General features: G+C 43.2%; 1 pseudogene; it reads left to right on the top strand.

Moving 5' to 3' along the window:
- The first annotated feature begins 9,835 nt into the window (after positions 1-9,835).
- Positions 9,836-26,172, top strand: part of LOC126929655 (set1/Ash2 histone methyltransferase complex subunit ASH2-like) — a 29,398-nt pseudogene continuing 13,061 nt past the window's right edge.

Below are 26,172 nucleotides of genomic sequence, written 5' to 3'. Positions count from 1 at the left end.
GATTTCATTTAGTTCTGCTCTGATCTTCGTTATTTCTTTTCTTTTCCTGGGTTTGGGTTTGGATTGTTGTGGTTTCTCCAGTTCTGTGAGGTGTGACCTTAGATTGTCTATTTGTGCTCTTTCAGACTTTTTGATGTAGGTATTTAATGCTATAAACTTTCCTCTTAGCACCACTGTTGCTGTATCCCAGAGCTTTTGATTAGTTGCATTAAGATTTAGAACAACTGCAATCTTACTATCAGTCAACAGCTTTTTAATTCCTGAGGGTGTGACCTCATTTAATTCCGACAAGCTTTATTATTGCTTTTCAGGCAGTAGGCCCTGAGTGAAGAGGTAGTGTTTGTGGCCTGGAGGTAAGGTTCTAAAATTTATCAAATATTAAATTGGTGCACAAGTAATTGCAGGTTTTACAAATAAAAGTAATGGCAAAACCCACAAGGACCCGTGCACCAACGTGATATAAACACTGGAGGACAGTTAAATTTGAATTCAGTAAAAACAATGATAAAGAATCAGTATGTGTATCTCCCACACAATATTGTTCAATTGAAATACAAACAACTGGATGCCCTGCATTTTTCTGGAAACTCCACACGAGGTTCACTGCTTGAAAGAGGCAGAGCTGGGGCAGGTCTGCCCTTCCTGATGACAAGTCTAGGTGCTTAACCTCAAAGACAGAGCTTTTCTAAGACAGCTACCCTCAAGTGAGCATGTCAGTTGGCACTAAATACATGTGATATGATCCCCAATCAATGATACATACTCACTTCCCTAATTCTTTCCATTATCCTTTAAGTTTGCAGACTCAGGGCCTTCCCAGAAATTGCTACAGCCTGAGGTCTGGACCTGGGACCTCATGTCCTGTCACAACCAGATACAATGGGGCTCTTCAGTCCCCACACGGAATGGCTTCAGCCAGAAGGGCATAAACATGTAAGATTAGAAGAGCTCAGACTGGCTCTCCTTCTGTCCAATGACAGATGAAACTTCAGGGCTCTGATGTTTGTCAGGGAATCTCCTTCAGTGAGGACAAGATCCCAGGACTTTACTAAAATTAGCAGAGTGGACCAGATAGGCATGTCATGGTACAGGAACTGTGTTCAGAGCAATAACTGCAGATGCATCTTAACAAGGTCCCCCACAGTTCTATCTTTGGTGAAAAAGGAAATAGACAAAGGCATGGAGAAACTGAAGGACTCGATGGGTCTGGCACTGAGGTAGCACTGGGTGCTTCGGGTTTGTCCTGGAGCAGTCTGCAGATGATGACAGCTGGGAAGCCAGCCCCTGCTGTGACCTTGTTTCATCTGCTCACTGGATCAGTGGCTGTGTCCTCACAGAAAGCTGGCTGCAGCCAGCCTAGTATTCTCCACCCAACCTGGGAAATGTATTCAGGTGACTGTCTGGGGTGAGGTTCTACTAAGGGCTTGGGAGATATGGGTAGGGGGCTGATTTGCATGAAAGAACAATTTCACTCCTTTTCTTTCATCTAAAACCCATTAGAAACTTTGGGGCCATTCATAGAAATCCAGCTGGTCTCCTACAGTTGGGGGGCATAAAGGATTAATGCCTGATTGAGGCCTGATCAATCTAAAGGAAGAGGGGCTATCAGCAGGTGGTGGTCAGAGTGAGAAAGGAACTGACTTTTTTGAGAGATTCATCAACACAGCCACCAACTCTGGGACAAATGGGGTGACTCCCTGTAACTGTCACCCCAAATTACCTACAGGAGCCTGAGCCAGTCCCCTAATTCTATTGCTTCTGATTCTGGCCCATTCGCCTCTTGTCCCTAAACACGTTGCCCGCGTCTGAGTCCAGGGTGGCAGAGATACCTCCATCCCAGTCAACATCTACAGAGGGCCTCTTCTGTTCCCCTCCTTCCTCATGCAGGTTACTGCTGTTGTGGGTCTGGTGTAGTGGCCTATGGAGAACACAAGGTATCCCTTCCTCTCTAAAACCAGGCATGTAATAGGCATGGTATGGGTTGGTGTAGAGCAGAGTGGCTCATCCAGATGCAAAGCAGTAAGACCCTGGCTACAGAAAAATTATTTCACAGAAGTCCACACCCTTTCATGACAAAAACACTCGATGAACTATAAATAGAAGGAAACTACCCCAACATAGTAAAGACCATCTATGAAACTCCCATAGCTAACATCATATAAAATCTGAATAACCAAAGGTATTTTCTGTAATATCAGGAACAAACCAAGGATGCACACTTTCACATCTTCAACTGCAAATATTATTGGAAGACCTAGGCAAAGCATTTAGCCTAGAAAAAGAAATAAACAGAATAAAAACTAGAAATAAAAGTATAAAATTATCTCTGCTTTCAAATGACATAATGTCATATGTAGAATGCCATTAAAAGACCCAGAAAATAATTCTGAAAGAATGATTTAAGAACATCTCATGGCTAGACGTGGTGGCTGACGCCTATAATCCCGACACCAGGGAGGCTGAGGTGGGAGAATTGCTTGGGGTCAACAGTTCAAGAACAGCATAAGCAACGAAGCAAGAACCTGCCTCTACCAAAAATAAAATATAAAAAATAAAAAGGAAGGAAAGTCACTTATATTTCTATACTTAAACAACCAAACAGGAAACCATCCAAAATGAAATTAAGAAAACAATTCAGGAGGACCCTCTGAAGGAAGGGAACTGCACCCACAGGACCTGGGAGACACCCCAAATACTGTGAGTGCCTCAGCTGCAGAAGTGGGAAAGGGAGACCTTCCTCTCCCACACACACACCCCTACTGGAGAATCTGAAGGTCTGTTTGTGGGAGAAGTTCTCAACTTTACCTGGAGCGGAGTTAAGTTAGACAGCTAAGCTCAGTGAAATACACGGGTGTAGGAGGTAGCAGAGAGGCCCTGGGGACTTGCTGAATCCCCAGGCAACCCATTCCTGCCTGGCACCACAGGGATACATCAGGAGGGAGGACAGAGGAGCAGCAGGTAAAACTCCATGGGGAGGACTTCCTAGCTGAACTTTGCAACAACTTGAATGGGGTGAGAGACCTCCTGGTGGAACTTGAGGTAGGGCACGAATCTGGCTTGCAGACTTCACAGCAGGAAAAAAAAACTAAAGCCTTTTTCTTTCACAGCTGGGAGGCAGAAAGCTTCAGGCAAGTTTTCAAGCCCTACTCGCCCTCAGCCTGGAAACAGACTCAGGGCTGTTGTCAGGGGCACAGTGGGAGTGAGGCCGGCCCTTTGGTTTGCATGGAGCTGGGTGAGACCTGTGATGGCTGGCTTTCCCCCACTTCCCTGACAACTTGCACGATTCAGCAGAGGCAACCGTAAGGAGTCCTCCTAGGTACACAACTCCAGGGACCTGGGAATCTCTCCTCCATCCCTCACAGCAGCTGCAGCAAGACCCTCCCAAGGAGAGTCTGAGGTCAGACAAGCCTAGCCCCGCCCCCACCCGATGGTCCTTCCCCACCCACTCTAGTAGCAGAAGATAAAGAACATAATCTTGGGAGTTCTAGGGCCCCACCCACCACCTGTCCCTCTCCGCAATACTACAGCTGATGCTTTCAAGAAAGCACCATCTCCTGGCAGGAGGCCAACCAGCACAAAAATAGAGCATTAACCACAAAAGCTAAGAACCATCACAGAGTCGATTGTACCCTCTGCCGCCTCCACCAGAACAGGGTAGTATCCATGGCTGAGAGGCCCATAGATAGTTCACATCACAGGACTCTGTGCAGAAACCCCCAGTATCAGCCGGTTAGACTTGCTGGGTGGCTAGATCCAGAAGAGAAACAACAATCACTGCAGTTCAGCTTACAGGAAGACACATCCACAGGAAAAGGGGGAGAGTACTACATCAAGGGAACACCCCATGGAACAAAAAATCTCAACAGCCTTTAGCCCTAGACCTTTCCTCTGACAGAGCCTACCAAAATGAGAAATAACCAGAAAACCAACCCTGGTAATGTGACAAAACAAGGCTCATCAACACCGCCCCCACACACCCCACCCACAACACACTCACTAGTTCACCAGAAATGGATCCAAACCAAGAAGAAATCCCTAATGTACCTGAAAAAGAATTCAGGAGGTTAGTTATTGAACTAATCAGGGAGGGATCAGAGAAAGGCGAAGTCCAATGCAAAGAAATCCAAAAAAATGATACAAGAAGTGAAGGGAGAAATATTCAAGAAAACAGATAGCTTAAAGAAAAAATCAAAAATTCATGAAACTTCGTACACACTTTTAGAAATGAGAAATGCTCTGAAAAGTTTCAGCAATAGAATTGAAAAGTAAAAAAAAAAGAAATTAAGAGCTTGAAGACAAGGTCTTTGAATTAATCCAACCCAAGAAAGACAAAGAAAAAGATTAAGAAAATGTGAAAAAAGTCTCAAAGAAGTTTGAGATTATGTTAAACGACCAAACCTAAGAATAATCAGTGTTTCTGAAAAAAAAAAAAGAGACAATTCTAAAAGCTTGGAAAACATATTTGGGGGAGTAATCAAGGAAAACTTCCCTGGCCTTGCTAGAAACCTACACATGCAAATACAAGAAGCACAAAGAACACCTGGGAAATTCAACGCAAAAAGATCTTCGACTGGGCACATTGTCATTGGGTTAACAAAAATTAAGATGAAGGAAAGCGTCTTAAAAGCTGTGAGGCAGAAGCACCAGGTAACCTATAAAGGAAAACCTGTTAGATTAACAGAAGATTTCTCAGCAAAAACCCCACAAGCTAGAAGGGATCGGGGCCCTATCTTTAGCCTCCTTAAACAAAACAATTATCAGCCAACAATTTTGTATCCAGTGAAACTAAGCATCATATATGAAGGAAAGATATGGCAATTTTCAGACAAACAAATGCTGAGAGTATTTGTCATTACCCAGCTACCAGCAAAGGAACTGCTAAAAAGAGCTCTAAATCTTGAAACAAATCCTGAAAACATCAAAACAGAATCTCTTTACAGCATAAATCACAGAGATCCTATACAGCAAAATTACAAGTTAAAAAGCAAAATACAAAAAAGAAAAACAAAGAAAAAACAAAGTATGCAGGCAACAAAGAGCATAATGAATGCAAGGGTACCTCACATTTCAATACTAACATTGAATGTACATGGCTTTAATGTTCCACTTAAAAGATACAGAAAAGCAGAATGGATAAGAACTCACCAACCAACTAGCTGCTGCCTTCAGGAGACTCACCTAACACATAAACACATAAACTTAAAGGGGTGGAAAAAGGCATTTCAGGCAAGTGGACACCAAAAGCAAGCAGGAGTAGCTATTCTTATGTCAGACAAAACAAACTTTAAAGCAACAGTGATTAAAAGAGACAAAAAGGGACATTATTTAATGGTAAACGGCCTTTTCCAACAGGATGATATCACAATGCTAAACACAAGTGCACCTAGCACTGGAGCTCCAAAATTGATAAAATGATTACCAATAGACCTAGGAAATGAGATAGACAGCAACACAATAATATTGGGGGACTTCAATACTCCACTGATAGCACTAGACAGGTCATCAAGACAGAAAGTCAACAAAGAAACAATGGGTTTAAACTATACATTGAAACAAATGGACTTAACAGATATATATAGAACATTTTATCCAATAACCACAGAATACACATTCTATTCAACAGCACACAAAACTTTCTCCAGGATAGACCATATGATAGGCCATAAAATGAGCCTCAATAAATTTATGAAAATTGAAATTATATCAAGTACTCTCTCAGACCACAGTGGAAAAACTAGAAATCAACTCTGAAAAGAACCTTCAAAACCATACAAACACATGAAAATTAAGTAACCTGCTCCTGAATGAGCATTGGGTCAAAAATGAAATCAAGATAAAAATTTTAAAATGCTTTAAACTGAACAACAATAATGACACAACCTATCAAAACCTCTGGGATACAGCTAAAATGGTGCTAAGAGGACAGTTCATAGCCCTAAACACCTACATCAAAAAGTCTGAAAGAGCGCTATCTAAGGTCATACCTCAAGGAACTAGAGAAACAAGAACAAACCAAACCCAAACAGAGCAGAAGAAAGGAAATAACCAAGATCAGAACAGAGCTAAGTGAAATTGAAGCCAAAACAATACAAAAGATAAATGAAACAAAACCTGGTTCTTTGAAAAGATAAATAAAATTGATAAACCATTAGCAAGAGTAACCAAGAAAAGAAGACAGAAAATCCAAATAACCTCACTGAGAAAAAAAACAGGTGATAGTAAAACTAACACCACTGAAATACAAAAGATCATTCAAGGCTTCTGTGAACACTAGAAAACCTAGAAGAGGTGGATAAATTCCTGAAAAAGTACAACCCTCCTAGCTTAAATCAGGAAAGATTAGATACCCTGAACAGACCAATAACAAGCAGTGAGATTGAAATTGTAATTTAAAAATTACCAAGAACAACAACAAAAAAAATCCAGGACCAGACGGATTCACAGCAGAATTCTACCAGACATTCAAAGAATTGGTGCCATTCTTTGTGGCACTATTCCATAAGATAGGGAAAGAAGGAAACTTCCCTAATTAATTCTATGAAGCCAGCATCACCCTAATACCAAAACCAGGAAAGGACACAACCAATAAAGAAAACTACAGATCGATATCCTTGATGAACATAGATGATAAAATCTTTAAGAAAATACTAGCTAGCCAAATCCAACAACATATCAAAAAGATAATCCACTAGGATCAAGTAGGTTTCAGTGATGGTTTAACATAAGCAAGTCAATAAATGTGATACACCAGATAACAGAATTAAAAACAAAAATCACATGATTATCTACATAGATGAAGAAAAAGCATTTGACACAATTCATCATTGCTTTATGATTAAAACCCACAGCAAAATCGGCATGCAAGGGACTTTGCTTAATGTAATAAAAGCCATCTATGACAAACCCACAGCTAACATAATACTGAATGGGAAAAAGTCGAAAGCATTCCCTCTGAGAATGGGAATAAGACAAAAATGCCCACTCTCACCACTTCTCTTCAATATAGTACTGGAAGTCCTAGCCAGAGCAATCAGACAAGAGAAAGAAATCAAGGGCATCCAAATTAGTAAAGCGGAAGTGCAACTGTCCCTGTTTGCTGATAATATGATCATTTACCTAGAAAACCCTAAGGACTCCTCCAGAAAGCTCCTAGAACTGATAAAGGAATTCAGCAAAGTTTCCGGATACAAGATTAAGGTACACAAATCAGTAGCTCTTTATACACCAACAGCGACCAACTGGAGAATCAAATTAAGAACTCATCTCCTTTTACAATAGCTGCAAAAAAATAAATAAATAAAATACTTAGGAATATACCTAACAAAGGAGTTGAAAGACCTCTACAAGGAAAACTACAAAACAGTAATGAAAGAAATCCTGGATGACACAAACAAATGGAACCAAATTCCATGCTCATGGATGGATAGAATCAATATTGTGAAAATGACCATACTGTTAAAAGCAATCTACAAATTCACTGCAATCCCCATAAAAATACCACCATCATTCTTCACAGAGTTAGAAAAAACAATTCTAAAATTCACATGAAACAAAAAAAAAAAAAAAAAAAAAAAAAGAGCCCGCAGAGCCGAAGCAAGACCATGCAAAAAGAACAAATCTGGAGTCATCACACACTAGTTTCAAACTATACTATAAGGCCATAGTCACCAAAACAGTGTGGTACTGGTATAAAAATAGGCACAGACACCTATGGAACAGAATAGAGAACCCAGAAATAAACCTGAATACTTATAGCCAACTGATCTTCGACAAAGCAAGCAAAAACATAAAATGGGGAAAGGACCCCATTTTCAACAAATGGTGCTGGGGTAATTAACTAGCCATATGTAGGAGAATGAAACTGGATCCTCATCTCTCACCTTACACAAAAATCAACTCAAGATTGATTAAAGACTTAAACATAAGACCCCTGAAACTATAAAAATTCTAGAAGATAACATTGGAAAAATGCTTCTAGACATTAGCTTAGGCAAGGATTTCATGACCAAAAACCGAAAAGCAAATGCAATATAAACAAAAATAAAGAGCTGGGACCTAATTAAACTAAAGAGCTTTTGCATGGCAAAAGGAACAGTCAGAAGAGTAAACAGACAACCCACAGCATGGGAGAAAACCTTCACAATCTATACATCTGACCAAGGACTAATATCTAGAATCTACAATGCACTCAAACAAACCAGTAAGAAAAAAACACACAATCTCATCAAAAAGTGGGCTAAGGACATGAATAGACAATTCTCAAAAAAGATATACAAATGGCCAACAAACATGAAAAAAATGTTCAACATCACTAATGATCAGGGAACTAAAAATCAAAACCACAATGTGATACCACCTCACTCTGCAAGAATTGCCATAATTGGAGAATCAAAAACAGCAGATGTTACCATGGATGCAGCTTTCAGGGAACACTTCTACACTGCTGGTGAGAATGTAAATTTGTACAGCCACTATGGAAAACAGCACGGAGATTCCTTGAAGAACTAAAAGTAGAACTACCATTTGATCCAGCAGTGCCACTACTGGGTATCTACCCAGAGGAAAAGAAGTCATTATTTGAGAAAGATACTTGCATACACATGTGTGTAGCAGCACAATTGCAAAATCATGGAACCAACCCAAATGCCCATCAATCAACGAGTGGAAAAAGAAACTGTGGTATGTATATATTATGGAATAGTACTCAGCCATAAAAATGAATGCATTAACAGCATTTGCAGAGACCTAGATGAGACTGGAGACTATTCTCTATTCTAAGTGAGGTAACTCAGGAATGGAAAACCAAACATCGTATGGTTTCACTGATATGTGGGAGCTGAGCTATGAGAACACAAAGGCATTAGAATGACACAGTGGACTTTGGGGACTTGGGGGGAAGAGCAGGAGAGACGCAAGTAATAAAAGACAACAAACATGGTGCAGTGTATACTGCTTGGGTGATGGGTGCACCTGGATCTCACAAATCACCACTAAAGAACTTACACATGTAACCAAATACCATCTTCCCAATAACTTATGGGAAAAAAAGAATATTATAACAATGAAATCATATATTATGTAGCCTTTCAACATTGGTTTTTTTTTTTCACAGAGCAGTTTCCTTGAGATATATCTGAGTTGTGTTGTATCAATTATATAGTTTGTTTCTTTTTATTGCTGAGTAATGTTTCATGGTACAGTTGTATCAAGCTTGTTTAACCATTCACCAGTTGAGGAACATGTAGATTATTTCCAGTTTTTTTTTTTTTTTTTTTTTTTTTTTTTTTTGGCTATCAGGAATGAAACTACTATGAACATTCTTATACATTTTTTAAAAAATTCAAATTTTATCATTAGAATGAGTAAAATATGGCCGGCACGGTATCTCGTGCCCATAATCCCAGCACTTTGGGAGGCTGAGATGGCGGATCATCTGAGGTCAGGAGTCGTTAGAGACAAACCTGGCCAACGTGGTGAAACACTGTCTCTACTAAAAAAAAAAAAAAAAAAAAAAAAAAGATAAAAAAATTTGCTGGGTGAGTGGCACACTCGGTGATTGCAGCTACTCATGAGACTGAGGCACAATAAGGAAAGACAGACTTTCCTTTTATTCCAGCCCCACAGCACACAGAAGACCCTTCCTTTTATGCCAGCCCTGCAGCATCCTAACAAGTTAAGACAGTCAGAGGTACCTCATTACAGGTGACTCAGAATAATATGAGAAAGCCTAGGGGTGGCCATGATGTTAGCGGTGGGTGCCCAACCCAGCCCAGGAGCAGCCACAAATGCAAAAGTGGCCAAAAAGGGGGAGATGAAGCTGTTGGCAAAGTAGCAGCCCCTCCAGCTGGAGAGGGGCATCTGCTTCTGTACAAAATGGTTCACAGTTGATAAGTCTTGCATAGATACCTCATCCTGTTTACCTCATGACCAACTACAGTTTTCACTGCAGTGTATGTTATCATAGCAGTAGTATCCGTTTCCTCCAATAGCAAGCAAACATGAAGGAAGTGTGTTTTACTGCTTTGTCCAACCTGACATGGTAGTCCCAAACATGGGACGAATGTTTAAAGGCAATGTTCTCTAAAGATAAGGATATTATACCATTTATTGATAAATACGGGGAGTGCATGCTGACCATTCAGACACTTGGAATAATTACTTGGCTAAATAACATTGTTTAAACAATGAGTAAATTTAGTTATTCTTTGCAGAGCAAAAAAGATCCAAGTTTCACCAGTCCCTTGGCAAACACTACTTTTCAAGCTATGGAAGGGAGACATCTGAAATTTTGCACTACTCTTTCTGAAGAAATGGAAACAGCAAGTCATACCTAATACTTATGAACGTAAGGCTTTGATAAAGTTCAAGAATTATTCGTATTTTGAAGAAAAAGACATTGTTGCTAAAGCAGAGAAGAACCTAAAACAGACTCCCGGTAGTGAGATAATATTTTATAAAAAGGTATCAATCAAGGTGTGGCTTACAAAAACACTTTTCAGGGTGTCTACCTTCCAGCCATCACACTGGACAAGAACTGCATGGTTTTCATTAACTTTGGACTGTGCTTCAAGTATCCTCAAAATGATATCACTTACCGCCTTGAGTGACATGGGATGGGACGCTGTGGTAGAGCACACTCTGGCTGATGTCTTGTATCTGCTGGAGACAGAAATGGATGGGAGATACAGTCCTCCATAGGAATCTCAAATGGGTCCCTCTTTCTTTTCAGATACGGACTTTCTGGGGAATAATACTGTAGGGCTTTTGTTGTTGTTGCTTTTAACTGTCTCAAATATTCTCCCAAAGATGCTATGGAACACAGCCTCTCCTTTGAGCAAGTTAAAAGTCTGGGTACAACTGCAAGAGGTTCCCTGCCTGCCGACATTCTTTCTCCACTTTCGGTGACTGCTCTTCTTCTGTGGGCCTTAAACCAACAACTGGTCATCCCAAGATTCACTAAGCCCTCTGGGAAATTGGTGCTGTACTGCATGCCCTGCCAGCTGGGACTTCTTACGTTGATGTATTTTCTAAGGAGTGAATAATCTTGTCCATGTAACTAACTTATTTAAAGACATTTCCTTTGGTGGGCACTGACTCCATGGCACCCGTTTTCCAAGGAATTGGTGAGCTTGTTTCTGAGAATACCAGAAATCAATGTACATTCCAAATCATTCTAAAAGGGATTTCTTTTTGGTGTGGGTTTGGCTTTGTTATTAATTTTGAAATATATCTTTGAACACTGAGATCTCTGAAACTACTAGATCTCTAGAAAAGTACTTGTGAAAGAAGGTTGCTTGCAGCTTTAACAAAATGAGAAACTCTTTCCAAATAAAACCTGTTTTGAAGTTAAAAATAATGCGACATTAGAACTTGCAAAATCTAAGAGTTCCCAACAGCACTGTCAATTCCGATGCTAATTGTAACCTTGGGACTGCCCCAACAACACTTCACTTCTTATGATTCCCAAGAAGGACTCACATCACTCACTGAAACTCGTGATGTTTGTTGATATGATTTTTTACAACAAAAGAATGCAGATTAAAATAATTCAAGAAAAGAGGCACATGGGCAGAGTTCAGGAGAATTCCAAGCACAAGCATCCAGTTGTCCCCTCCCAGTAAAGTAATAGATAATGCTGCATTCTCCTGGCAGCAATGTGTGATTCTATGCATGAATTATTGCCAGCCAGAAAAGCTCACCGAAGCTTGGTGTCCAGGCAGGTTTTTTGAGGGGTGTGAGTTGGGGATGGGGTTGCTTATGTAGACTTTGTTGATCATCCTTATGGCTGACTTGAATTTCCACTGAATTGACAATAAAACTTTAACCTTAAATATTTGGTCGTTTTCTTTTTAATAAATTTTTTAAAATAAATTATTTTGAAATGCTCACTTTAGCTAGCTGCTTATCCAGTATGAGACTCAACATAAATAGTGTCGAAAAGCCAATGGGTCATTAAAACAATTCCTTTAGTCATTCAAGACATTCAGATAAAAATTTACACCATGTAACACTAAACTCGAATTATAGTCACTGGGGCTGGATTTCAACAACAGGAAGAGAAAGTAGTACAAATATAGATGAGCAAAAAATAGACAAGTAATGGGTGTGAATTGGCCTGGGAAATTTACAGTGGCAGTGTCAAAAAGATAAATCAATAGTTATTTGACAATACATGCTCAGTCCAGGAAAGCCACCAGGGGGCGGTCTAGGTCTTCTGCATCATAAGAAGCTCAAGGGGTTCAAACTGAATGAACCCTGCACAGTTGCTCACTGGGTCATGTAAAATGTTAGAGCAGCTGCTTCCTCTGGCAACACACGGCCACTATGGGCTGTCCCCTCACAGTGTAGCTGCTCGCAGGGCTGAGAACCTGGGTGGTGCTAAAGGTGGTGAATGTGGTAAAGATTTGCATAAAGCACCACAGGACACACCCCCCTTCATGCAGGGATCTCAGTAGCATCTTCAAAGGATGGGCTTTCTGAGCTGAGAGCAATGAGAAGAAACCTTCTAAACTTACTAAAATGTATTTACTGAGTTACATTCAAAGCAATACATGCCTATTACATAAAATCAGAAAGTATTTCAAAATCACCAAGTTCTCTGCAAAGCTTCTTTATTTCAAACAATCAATGTGACTACTTTTTTTTATTTGGATGCATTCTTTCATTTTTGTTCTCAGTATTTCCACAACAGTGATCAAGCCTTGTGATTTTTCATCTGCTTTTACAGCCCTTTATGCTCTTGTCATTTCAGGTTAATGTAAGTAGTGTTCCATTTCTTAAAAGGGATAAAATATTTGAATAGTTGCTAACTTTATTTTTATTTGAATACCAGTGAAATATTATCATTTTTAGGGAATTCTCATTGTTTGCTACTCAAAAAAAGATGTGATATTATCTTATTATTAAAACACTCCTGGTAACTTCTGTGGATTTTATGAGGTCAGAAAAAAAAAATGCCTGAAGTTTTCAATGGAAAGCCTTGAGTACATTATACCTGACTTCACAATGCACTAAATACAGAAACAAGAGTTTCTGATTCATGTAAGAAGGAGCATAACAGATTAAGGCATGAGGAATAATCTATATCCAAAACGACACCAGTGTCTCCATGCATGTGTTAGCACAGCACTCCCCAAATTCTATTGTGCATATGAATCTTCTGGGGATTTTACAAAATGCAGATTCTCATTCAGTGGCTCTGGGGTGAGGACACAGTCTCTGCATTTCTAAAATGTTCCCACCACACAAAATCCACACATATGTTTGAATAATAACAAGTCCAGCTAGGAGAAGAGGCTCACGTGTGTAATCCTAGCACTTTGGGAGTTTGAGGCAAAAGAATTACTTGAGGCCAGGAGTTTGAGACCAGCCAGGGTAACATCACAAGATCTTTTCTCTACAAAACATGTTTTTAAATAATAAAAAATGAATTAGCCAGGCCTAGTGTGGCACGCTTGTCATCGTCGATACTTAGGAGTCTGAGGCAGAAGGGTCGCTTCACCACAGGAGTTCAAAGCTGCAATGAGCTATGATCATGCCACTGCACTCCAGCCTGGGTGACAGTGAGACCTTGCCTCTAATAACAAAATGGCAATAACAAATTCATAAGAATAGTATAAAATAAGGAGAATCCTTGGCAGGCAATAACCTAAGATATATCTCAGACATAGGGAACTAATGTGTTTGGATGATAGAAGAACCCCACAGTTAGCTGGGCGCGGTGGCTTATGCCTGTAATCCCAGCAATTTAGGAAGCCAAGATGGGCAGATCACCTGAGGTCTGGAGTTCAAGACCAGCCTGGCCAAAATGGAAAAGCCCCGTCTCTACTAAAAATGCAAAATTAGCCAGGCGTGGTGGCACAGCCTGTAATCCCAGCTACTCAGGAGGCTGAGGCAGGAGAACCACTGGAACCCAGGAGGTGGGGTTTGCAGTAAGCCGATGGAAGAACCCACACTCCATGTAGGAATATGACCAGGGAGGACAGCTGCAAAGTGGGGAGAGGCTCCCGTTTCTTTAAGAAATGAAACAAAAGCAAACAAACAACAAACCTGACCTCCCCTCTGGCTCCTGTTCAACATTCTTACTGGCTTCTCATCCAGTCTTTTCTGTAGTGTCCTTACCCTCTCCCCTCCCACATCTCTGATTCCTGAATTCCCGTCTTGGGTCTCTTCCTTTTCCTGTCAATGACTTCTCCCCTCTTTCCTCCTGAGTTAATTATCAAGAGCTTTATAACAGGAAACCTACTGGTATTTTTCCAGATTTTGTTGGAATTGGGCATTCATACATTTTCTCTCTTTTTTTTTGTTGGGGGTGGTGGAGGAGGTAGTGACAGGGTCTCACCCTGGTTGCCCAGGCTGTGGTCTTGACTCACCACAACCTTCACCTCCTGGCTCAAGCAATCCTCCCAGCTCAGCCTCCCAAGTATCTGTGACTACGGGCACACACCACCACGCCCTGCTAATATTTTGTATTTTTGGTAGAGATGAGGTTTCCCCATGTTACCCAGGCTGGCCTTGAATTCCTGAGCTCAACTGATCCACCCGCCTCAGCCTCCCAAAGTCCTGGAATTACAGGCATGAGCTGCTGTGCTCAGCCTATTTTTTCTCTTTTACGAGCCTCTCTGATACCCTAGTTCTGAAGTAGCCCAGAGTTGGCTGATTCTCCTATTTTGCCTCAGCTAGCACTTCCTCCTTCTCCTTTCTTTTCTCCTTCTGATTCCTGGAGTCCTCTGCATTTCCAGTGAATCCAGTGAACCACACAAGCATGCTAATTTATTCTCGCCAATCCTCACCACTCTGCCTTATGTGCTGATCTAGTGAGAATCAAGAAGGAAGAGAGACCCATGGATTTCTGTGCAGCCTGGAAAGTGAGTTCATGGCTGGACTTGGCTGGGACACCAGACACCTGTCTCCCTGTCTCTATTTAGTATTCATGGGGTCCAGCAGCTGCATCCTCCCAGGGTGCCTGAAGAGTCACTGAGCACGCTCTGCTACCTCGCAGCCGCCCAGTCCTCAAGAAGTATAATAAGACTCAGCGTCTTATGTGAGGGGAACAACCATGGGGACAGGTTAGACTTGCATTGAGTTCCCTCCTCCAAGAGGGGCCAGGGAAAAGGGGCTGTTCCCCCTAATCTGTGTGGCTCAGGAAGCAGAGCTCCAGAGACTTCTCTACCATGCCCTGTATCCCTCTGCTGCTCACCCTCCTCAGTCTCTGCACAGGAGGCTGGAGAGAGAAAGGCAGGGGCTGGCACTGGGAAGACCAGGGCTCTGCCTTTCTCCCTTGGCTCACGGAGTCATCTCCCATACCTGTGTTTCTCTCCTGGCTCTCACGGTCCTGGGCAGTCAGGGCTCACTTGGTAGCCTGCACAGTCTGTCTGTGGCTAAACCAGTCACCTGCACCGGAAACAGCAGCCATAAGGGTCTTGAGATTATGTCCTGGTACCAACAATGAACAGGAAGTACCCTTAAGCCTCTGATCCATAGATATAAATGTCCACCTGCAGATCCAGAACTGATTCTTGAGTGATCAGTCTATAAAGGAGACCTTCCTGAGCATATCTGGGCTCCAGGCTGAGGACAAGGCTGGTCATTAATGTTGGATTTAGACAGTCCTCTGGAGGCCCCCACGGTGCTACAGTCTGTGGGGAAGTGAGACAGGAACATTTCGGGTCTCTAGGAGCACAACCCTACAGCACCGCCTACAACCAGGAAAACTGGGCTGTTTACCATTTGTGTTCACGTTTTCTTGGGCTGCTGCTAACCAGGGCCCAGGTCTCAGGTCAGGGACAATGATTGAGAGAATGCAGCTTTGTTTCCTCAGAGTCAGCCCTCAGAGAAAGCCCACAGCAACAGCATTGTCAAATTGCCTCAAAAAAAAAAAAAAAAAAAAAAAAAACAGAAAGTCCTTGGTTCCTGGAACAGGCTGCCCTGGGAACAGAGCCAAAATTGGTCAGGGCAAGCAGGGACACAACTATGTAGAAAACAACAAGTTTTACTTATGGAGATGATGGTTGGCTTTATAAAATGAGAAATATGTCACACTATTCACTGGTAAAAGTAAGTCTACCAATGCTATTCATTTCCCCATATCACTACATTGAGTAAAAGCTCTGGAAAATGTATGAAACCACTGTAGAGATAACTTTTGATGAATTGCTGCCTTTAACATGTCATGGATCTTTTATTCTTCTTGCAAAATTCTCATTATTCGTCATCCTTTTGAACAGCCCCTAGCTGCCCTTCAACCCAGATCCTCAGCTGGCCCCTTCTCCACGATGCCCACCCTGATGGCACATGTGGGCAGTTAGATTTTTCTAGATTTTAAAAGTTATATATGCCCATGTCTACATCCCATGGACCAAGACTCATTCTGGGAGTGAGAAATCACAATAATCATGCCTAGCCTTGTGGAATTAGTGTCCAGCAATCAGACCATGGAGGTGTGAGTAGAGACAGTGACTAATAAGCTGCAGAGATCAGCTGGGCCCTGGGGAGGTGAGTGTCCTCTAACCAGCGTGGGATGCAGGGGGACTGCCCTATGGTCCCTACACAGCTGCTCAGTAAGGACCATTCACTCAAAGAAATCCAAGACTAGGGGCTAAGATCCTGTGCTCACTCATGGGGACTTAGCATCTATGTCCTCCCATGGTGTGGCAGAGTCTCCTGAGCAGGAACGTGTTGATGGTTTCAGTAGGTGTTTTCTTCTAGAGCCCTCCCAAGGGGAAAAGCAAAACGTCCTCCTGCTCAGTCTGCAGAGTGAGCTGAGCTGCATCCCCAGGGCTCAGGGAGGGGCTGGGCAGTCCCTGGGTGGAAACACATTTGCATGAGCAGCCCCTCCTCTGCAGAGGGTGGGAAGAAAAGGAGGCCTGGGGCAGCCCAGCCCCACTGTGGGGAAAGAGGCTGTGTCCACCATGGCCTGGACTCCTCTCCTCCTCCTGCTCCTCTCTCACTGCACAGGTACGAAAAGACCGCAGAGACAAGGGCCAGCACCGCAGCCTGATTGTGACTCTTCTGGCAAAGATCCCTGAAAAACTTGACCCTGGTTTCTGCCTTAGCACCCAATAATGTCTGTGTTTGCAGGTTCCCTCTCCAAGCCTCTGCTGACTCAGCCGGCCTCCCTCTCAGCATCTCCTGGAGCATCAGCCAGTCTCACATGCACCTTCAGCGGTGGCATCAATGTTGCTGGCTACCACATATTCTGGTACCAGCAGAAGCCAGGGAGTCCTCCCCGGTATCTTCTGAGGTACAAATCAGACTCAGATAAGGGCCAGGGCTCTGGAGTCCCCAGCCGCTTCTCTGGATCCAAAGATGCTTCAGCGAACACAGGGATTTTACGCATCTCTGGGCTCCAGTCTGAGGATGAGGCTGACTATTACTGTGCCATTGGGCACAGCAGCGGTCCTCACAGTGACACACACAGATGGGGAAGTGGGACAAAATCTCACCCTGCTCTGGGTCTTGCTCTGTAACAATTTTTAAATTTTAAAATAACTGGCCTAGGCACAAACTACATTTGGATGTACTTTCTAGTTGTCAAAGGCTCTTCTGTCAATTTCCCATCCATTTTTCTGATGTCTCAGTAAAACAAAAACAGATCAAAAGGAAACCACCTGATGACCCTGAAGTGTTGGCTGCATGTCCATGTGTGCTAACATCAGTACCTGTGGAGCTGGACTTTTTTCTCGAAAGAAGCAAAATGAGGCTTTCCAAGCTCACAGCATGGTCAGAGCCTGGGGACATGGTAGCAGGTGAACAGTCCCCTGCAGCATGGACTCTGCTCTTCCAGTGTACAAGCAGAGACCTCCCCTTCCATCCCCAGTAGTCTGTTCTCAGGGCTGTCTGAGGCTCACTGTGTCCCAGGAACAAGGCCCTCAAATATGAAATGCTGCCTGAGGACACAGGTCAGGGAGGAATTCCAGATACAGAGCTGACCTGGCTCAGTCCTGGGCACCTGCATTTCAGTGGAAATGCCAGGAGATGGGGTTAGGTCTGAGGGTAACTGCAGACCTGGGGCCAGTAAAGTTCTGTGTCGGACGTGAGAGAGTCAAGGGGAGGCTCCGCCATGGCTGAGACGAGGCTGAGGCTGCTCCTTGGCCACGGGGGAAGTATTTCCCAAGGATGTGACTTTCCTGCAGCTCATCCCACTCAGGACCACGGGGACTGCTGAGGGTGGGTTTCCTGATCGCTCAGGGCCTGACTGTGTTCTCTTCTCCTCTCTTACTCCATTGGAGCTTCTCGCTGAGTCAGGGTCTAGTGGTGAGTCTGTGGAATATCTGGGTACAGAAACCGCCCAGCATTTGCTTCAAGTGACTCCTCCCTGGAAAATTCTTGAGGAGCCCCCACCTCAAAGTCACCTTTTTCTGCACAGGGAGCAGCAAAAACAATGGGCATTCCTACGGAAATGGCTATGGAGGCCTTCCAGAGAGAGCCCCTAAGTTTATGACCTAGGACAGCAGTGATGGTCCCTCAGGGGTCCCAGCCTGATCCTCCTGCTCTGGGTTTATTCCCATAGCCTCCTAGACCACCTCTGGGCTCCAGCCTGAGGACCCGTCTGGTTATCAGTGTCACACAGCTGCACCCTGACTCCATGTTGCCAAAGGTTACTGTTCCACAGGGAAATGAGAGAAGATCCGCCCCACTCATCCTCTCTGCCCGTCCCTCCTTTATCCCTGCCTGTGACCAACGCCAGTTCATGCCAAGGCTTCTGCTGTCACTTGTGTTACTGAAACAGACCAGAAAGTTCAGTAAAAAAAATTCCTTTTCTTACTGGTCTCCGAGTGCAAACAGAATCAAATTGTTTCTAGAAACAAAAGGAGCTACCCACATATGGTGGGTGTGGATGAGGTAGGGACAAGAAAAAATCCAGCCTGTGTGACTCAGAGGCCCAGGAGCCCTTAGATTGGTCCCACAGGTGTCCCCTCCTCTTGGTGAAGGTATGCTGACCATTTCCTGAGCTCGGAAACTGGGAGAAATGACGAGAATGAAGAGTCCAGCCTGTGGGACCCACAGATGTGAGAGAGGAAGTCGGATGCTTAAGAAAACGTGGGCTCAGCATTCTGAAAGTTCTGGATCTGGCTTGGCCTAGAGCTGGTGTAGAAGAGAAGCAAGAGAGATGCTCAGTCTTGGGTGGCCCAGGCACAGCTGTCCTGTCAAAGCGCTGAGCTCTCTGCACCATGGATATCCTGCAGAGATATCCTCGGGGAGGCTGTGATCCAGAATGATGCAAAAATGCTAATGGAAGTGAGCAGGGGATGGTTTATGGGGGGATGAGGAGACGGGTGTGGGGTCAGATGTGATAAGGAGGGTGCAGCCTAAAGAGGAGACTGTACATTGCAACTCATGGGGGGAGGCAGCCCGGGGCCTACTGCGGTGATAAAAGGAAGACCTGGAAGGACCTGGGCCCTAAAGACACATGGGGATTGAGGTTTTGGTCTGCCTCTGAGGGTCCCTGAGGATCACATAAAAAATCCATGATCAGTGTCCTCTGTCCAGGGCTCACTGTCCCAGCTGGTCCCTCCCGGATTCTCTGGGTGTCCAGGTTCCTTAGCTGTGGACCTGTTCTTCTCTCTGTCCTCAGCCTAAGAGCTGATGGGGCATCCACCAGGAAGCGCATCCATGGGCAGGGAGGGGGCCATGGGCAGCCTTGTCCTGTATGTGAGACACTGCTCAGCCTCAGTGACCCCCTGTTCATTAAAGTGGGAGGAAAGGAAAACAAAATTCACTGTGGACATCTATGCATCACCAAAGAGACAGCAATGAGAAGGAAACAGGAAGCGAAGCCCAGATCTAATAGTTTGTTGCTATTTGGAAATAAATAAAACTTAATATGCCTGATGTGTTATGTAAATGCAATAAACATTTTTTTAAAACTATAAAAATTATGTAAAGGAACATGGCTTACACTAAAAGGAACATTTAAAGTAATGACACGCTTGAAATGCAATCCCAAAACAAAGCATACATTATATTTCAGTTCCATATATGGACTGGTTTTATTTAAATGTCTGTAATAAATCTCACTATTCCATTTTTAAATGGAGCATTTAAAATCTCATTCTACTGCAACTGCCTGGTGATACATTCACCAGTGGAAATATCAGCATAACCATCCAGCTGTTTTCCTCCATCCCCATAAAATTCCCCAAACAAATATTTGTTAAGAGTCCAGGGTGTATCATGCTAGAAATCACGCAGTCATAGACATAACCTGTTTCATTTTTCATTTTGATCAACAGAATTACGTTTTTTTCTTAAGCTGGTTGTTTTTAGCTTATTAGATTCTAGATGTCATTACAGATCAAAGATAAATAATGTCTATCATCTTTAAGCCCCCGCCCTGCCCCCGCCCCCCCCCCCCGGCCCTGCAACACTCACTACTAAATGTGAACCATAATTTTTCCCTGAAAATCCTGGCTGAGGTGCTCGATGCTAAGAGCTACCGTGTGTCAGGCTCACCTGAGGACAGACTCTGATCAAACCAAGTTGAAGTTTTAATTCCTCCCATCTTCAAAGACTGAGCATCTTTGCTCTTTTTGCTCATAAGTGAAACACTCCAGAGTCATTTGTCAGGATCCGCTGCAGATGGGTATTCAGTGCTGGAGGACAGACTCCTAGGCAAGATCCCTGGTCACAGTATCCAAATGACTATGACTGCAAATCTGGGGAAGTAGAGAGAGAACAAAGATTGACCAGAAAAACCCTCTGGGAATTCCTCCCCAGGGCATCCTTGAGGAAAGAGCTCCCTCTCACCTCAGCGCTGCAGGATCCACAGAGGAAGTGGAGCTTTGGCCACCAGGAAGGAGCCATATGAGAGGAGAGGACCCGGTGTCCCACACAGGTGGGGAAGTGAGTTCATGGGGCTGGTCCCTGCTCTGGGCTTGATCCTGACATAGGACTTTATGTAGACACCACCTGAGTCCTCTACAATGTACAGCCAAAGAGCCATGGACAGATTCACTCCTGAGGAGTCTGAAGACTCCTCAGTAGAGTGTGAAGCCCGCCCTGAAGTCACAGGGAGGAGACACAGACACCACTTGGCCTGGCTTGGACCTGAGAGAGGGGGCAGTGGACAGAATGGGGGGAGGAAGCCGTGTATCTGAGAAGCTCTGGTCACCTGATCAGAGAAAGCTTTTCCTTGGTCTGGGCACCAGGGGGCGCAAGGGGATCATTCCTGAGAAGACTGGGGGTGATCAGAGCAGAACCAGCCACCTGCCCTGCCTGGTGTCCTCTGCTCAGGGCTCACAGCTCCGTCCTCCCCACCCCCTAGGACCACAAAGCTCCACCCCTGTCACCCCCTGATATCCTCAAGCGAGGAGCCTGGCCCAGGGCTCAGGGCGGGGTCACAAAGCTGGGGGTTCTGATTTGCATGGATGGACTCTCCCCCTCTCAGAGTATGAAGAGAGGGAGAGATTTGGGTGAAGCGCAGCTTCAGCTGTGGGTACAGAAGGCAGGACTCAGGACAATCTCCAGCATGGCCTGGTTCCCTCTCGTCCTCACCCTCCTCACTCACTGTGCAGGTGACAGGATTTGGGGCCAGGAGAGGGGCCCTGGGAAGCCCATAGGACCCTGCTTTCTCTTCTTGTCTCCTTTTGTCTCTTGTCAATCACCATGTCTGTGTCTCTCTGACTTCCAGGGTCCTGGGCCCAGTCTGTGCTGACTCAGCCTCCCTCAGCGTCTGAGGCCGCCAGGAAGAGTGTCACATCTCCTGTTCTGGAAGCAGCTCCAACATCGGAAGTAATAGTGTATCCTGGTACCAGCAGCTCCCAGGAACAGCTCCCAAACTCCTCATCTATTATAATGATCAACGAGCCTCAGGTGTCTCTGACCGATTCTCTGGCTCCAAGTCTGGCACGTCAGCCTCCCTGGCCATCAGTGGGCTCCAGACCGAGGATGAGGCTGATTATTACTGCGCAGCATGGGATGATAGCCTGAGCGGTCCCACAGTGCTCCAGGGCCAGGGGGAAGTGAGACAAGAACCCCCTTCCTCCTCTGCCCGAAGGGTGAGCCCTGGCACCTGCTGCTCAGGCCTGGCCTGCGGCTTCTGCTGCTGTAGCTTCCCCCATGGATCCAGGGGCATCCAGGGCTCTGCCTGAGAATGGAGGCTCCTCCTCCCCTTTAGTCCTCAGAGTCAGGAACAGGGTGTCCAGAAAACAGAAAGTTCTGTTCCCTGCAGCTTGGGACACAGGGTGTCTGCCCTGAAGTCCTGGGCTGAGGTGGCAGGTCCAGCTGTGTCATCACAGACCCACCTCTGATGGGGAACCTGTGTCTCCGTCATCCTCCTTTTCCCATTTCCAGGAGTTTCCAGAGTGCTGCCTTCCTCCTCCTGTTCCTCAGTTTGAATCCCTGTGCTTCCTTTCTCTCAAGCCTATTCTTTTTTTAATAAAACTCCTTTCATGTAAGAATAATGCACATATAACAAACCACCCATATTTACAATAGGGAATTAGACAAATTTTGGCATTTCTCTGGATCCTTGAAAACATCACCAGCACCGGGAGCTATACAACCTGTGACCAACCCCAGCAGCTCCTCATGACCCTTGTCACCTCACTTCCTCCCCCAACACCCTCCTTGGAAGTTGCAGATCTGCCTCTGTCACTACTGTTTGGTTTCCATTTTCTGGAATGTATCAGTGTTATCAAACGTTATCCTCCCATTTGTTCAGGCTTATTTCACTCTGCACACTTCTTTTGAGATTCTCACTGTTGTTGCTGAATTGTACCCATCCCATAGAGGGCTCATTACTATCTTTGAGGATCCTTAGGCCATTTTTTTCTGATTTTATTTTTGTATTTATTTTCAAGTTTCAATGTATTGTGCATCAAAATCAAACTTTAGGGGCAATGTTCATCTAAGGTGACAGGAGATTCTATGATGGCTTATCGGGATTCTTGCTTCTTCATCTCTTGCCTCTGATTCTCTCTATAGTGGAAGAGGTTCTCATCTTTCATTTATTTATATATTTATTTATTTACTTATTTATTTGGGTTTTTAAGGGTTTTAGTGATTTTTCTCTTTTTGATTATTTTTCAATTTTTTTATCTTAATAGGTTTTTGGGGAACAAGTGTTGTTTTGTTACATAAATAAGTTCTTTAGTGGTGATTTGTGAGATTTTGGTGCACTCATCACCCAAGCAGTGTACACTGTACCCAATGTGTAGTCTTTTATCCCTCTCCCCCCTCCTACCCTTTCTCCTCAGTCCCCAAAGTTCATTGTAGCATCGTTATACCTTTGTGTTCTCATAGCTTATCTCCCACTTATGAAAGAGAACATACCATGTTTTGTTTTCCATTCCTGAGTTACTGCACTTAGAATAACAGCATCCAGTTCCATCCAGGTCACTGTGAATGCCATTATTTTGTTCCTTTTATGGCTGGGAGTAATATTCCCTGGTATGTGGATGTATACATCACATTTGCTTTATCCACCTGTTGATTTATGGGTATTTGGGCTGGTTCCATGTTTTTACAATTGCAAATTGTGCTGCTATAAACATACGTGTGCAAGTATCTTTTTTGTGTAATGACTTCTTTTTCTCTGGTTACATACCTAGTCGTGAGATTGCTAGATCGAAGGGTACATCTATTTTTATTTCCTTAAGGAATCTCCACACTGTTTTCCATAGTGATTGTACTAGTTTACCTTCCCACCACCAGTGTAAAAGTGTTTTGTTTTCACCACATCCATGCCAACATCTATTATTTTTTGATTTCTTAATTATGGCCATTTTGTGGTAGTAATGTGGTATCACATTGTGGTTTTGATTTGCATTTCCCTGATTATTAGTGATGTTGAACATTTTTCTATATGTCTCTTGTCCATTTGTATACCTTCTTTTGAAAATTGTTTATTCACGCCTTTAGCCCATCTTTTGATGGGATGTTTATTTTTTCTTCATAATTAGTTTGAGTTCTTTGTAGACTCTAGACATTAGTCTTTTGTGGATGCATAGATTGTGAAGATTTTCTTCCACTCTGTGGGTTTTCTGTTAACTTTGCTGATTCTTTTGTTGTGCAGAAGCTTTTTAGTTTAATTAAGTCCCATCTATTTATTTTAGTTCTTGTTGCATTTGCTTTTGGGTTCTTGGTCATGAAGTATTTGTCTAAAGTAATGTCTAGAAGGGATTTTTTTATGTTATCTTCTAGAATTTTTACAGTTTCAGGCCTTAAATTTAAGTCTTTGATTCATCATGGGCTGATCTTTGTATAAGATGAGAAATGAGGAGCCAGTTTCATTCCTTTACGTTTGGCTTGCCAGTTATCCCAGCACCATTTGTTGAAAAGGATGTCATTTTTCAACTTTATGTTTTTGTTTGCTTTGTCAATGATCAGTTGGTTGTAAGTATTTGGCTTCATTTCTGGATTCTCTATTCTGTTCCATTGGTCTATGTGCCCATTTTTGTACCAGTACCAAGCAGATTTAGTGACTATGGAGTCAAATTTTACTAGAGTATAGTTTAAAGTTGGGTGAATGTGATGCCTCCAGATTTGTTCCTTTTGCTTAGTCTTGCTTTGGCTATGCAGGTCTTTTTTGGTTTCATATGAATTTTAGGATTGCTTTTTCCAGTTCTGTAATGAATGACAGTGATACTTTGATAGGAATTGCATTGAATTTGTCGATTGCTTTTGGCAGCATGATCATTTTCAACATATTGATTCTACCCATTCATGAGCAGGGGATGTGTCGTCTATGATTTTTTTCAGCAGTATTTTATAGTTTTCCTTGTAGAGATCTTTCACCCCCTTGGTTAGGTAGATTCCTAAGTATATTTTTTGCAGCTATTTGTAAAAGGAGTTGAGTTATTGATTTGATTATCAGCTTGTTCACTGTTATTGTATAACAGGGCTACTGATTTGTGTGCCTTACTTCTGTATCCTGAAACTTTGCTGTATTTATTTACCAGTTCTAGGAGCTTTTTGAATGAGTCTTTAAGGTTTTCTAGGTATATGATCACATTATCTGCCAGCAGCAACAGTTTCACTTCCTCTTTACCAATTTGGATGTCCCCGATTTCTTTCTCTTGTCTGATTGCTCTGGCTAAGACTTCCAGTGCTATGTTGAATAGAAGTGGTGAAAGTGGGCATTCTTGTCTGTTCCATTTCTCAGGGCAATTGTTTTCAACTTTTTTCCTTTCAGTATAATGTTGACTATGGGTTTGAAATAGTGGGATTTTCTTACCATAAGAGATGTCTCTGCTATGTCAATTTTGCCAAGGGTTTTAATCATGAAGTGATGCTGAATTTTGTCAAGTGCTTTTCCTGCATCTATTGAGATAATAATGTTATTTTTGTTTTTAATTTTCTTTATGTGGTATATCACATTTATTGACTTGTGTATGTTAAACCATCTCTGCATCCCTGGTATGCGACCCACTTGAACATGGTGGACTATGTTTTTGATAGCTGTTGGATTTGGTTAGCTAGTATTTTGTTTAGGATTTTCGCATCTATGTTCATCAAGGATATTGTTCTATAGTTTTCTTGTTTTGTTATGTCCTTCCCTCATTTTGGTATTAGGGTGACACGGGCTTCAAAGAATAATTTTTTTGTTTGTTTTTTTATATCTGTCACATCTTTTTCAAAGACTAATTTAAGAAGGATTTCCTGTTTCTCCTTCCTGTGGATTAGTGCATTTGTCAGGGTTTTCTTTATTTTTTTTATTTTTTTATTTTTTTGAGATGGAGTCTCACTCTGTCGCCCAGGTGGAGTGCAGTGGCATGATCTCTGCTCACTGCAAGCTCTGCCTCCTGGGTTCATGCCATTCTCCTGTCTCAGTCTTCCGAGTAGCTGGGACTACAGACATCCGCCACCATGCCTGGCTAATTTTTTTGTATTTTTAGTAGAGACAGGGTTTCACTGTGTTAGCCAGGATGGTCTCGATCTCCTGACCTCCTGATCCACCTGCCTCTGCCTCCCAAAGTGATGGGATTACAGGCATTAGCCACCACGCCTGGCCTAATCAGGGTTTTCTAGATGGACAGAACTAATGGAATATATGTATATATACACACACACAGACACACATATATATATAGCATAATCACAACGTCCCACAATAGGCCATCTGCAGGCTGAGGAACAAGGAGAGCCAGGCCGAGTTCCAAAACTAAAGAATTTGGAGTTCCACATTCAAGGGCAGGAAGCATCCAGCATGGGAGAAAGATGTAGACTGGG

The sequence above is a fragment of the Macaca thibetana genome, chromosome 10 (assembly GCF_024542745.1).
Source record: "Macaca thibetana thibetana isolate TM-01 chromosome 10, ASM2454274v1, whole genome shotgun sequence".
Classification (NCBI taxonomy): Eukaryota; Metazoa; Chordata; class Mammalia; order Primates; family Cercopithecidae; genus Macaca; species Macaca thibetana.
This window is presented reverse-complemented; position numbering and strand designations above follow the sequence as displayed.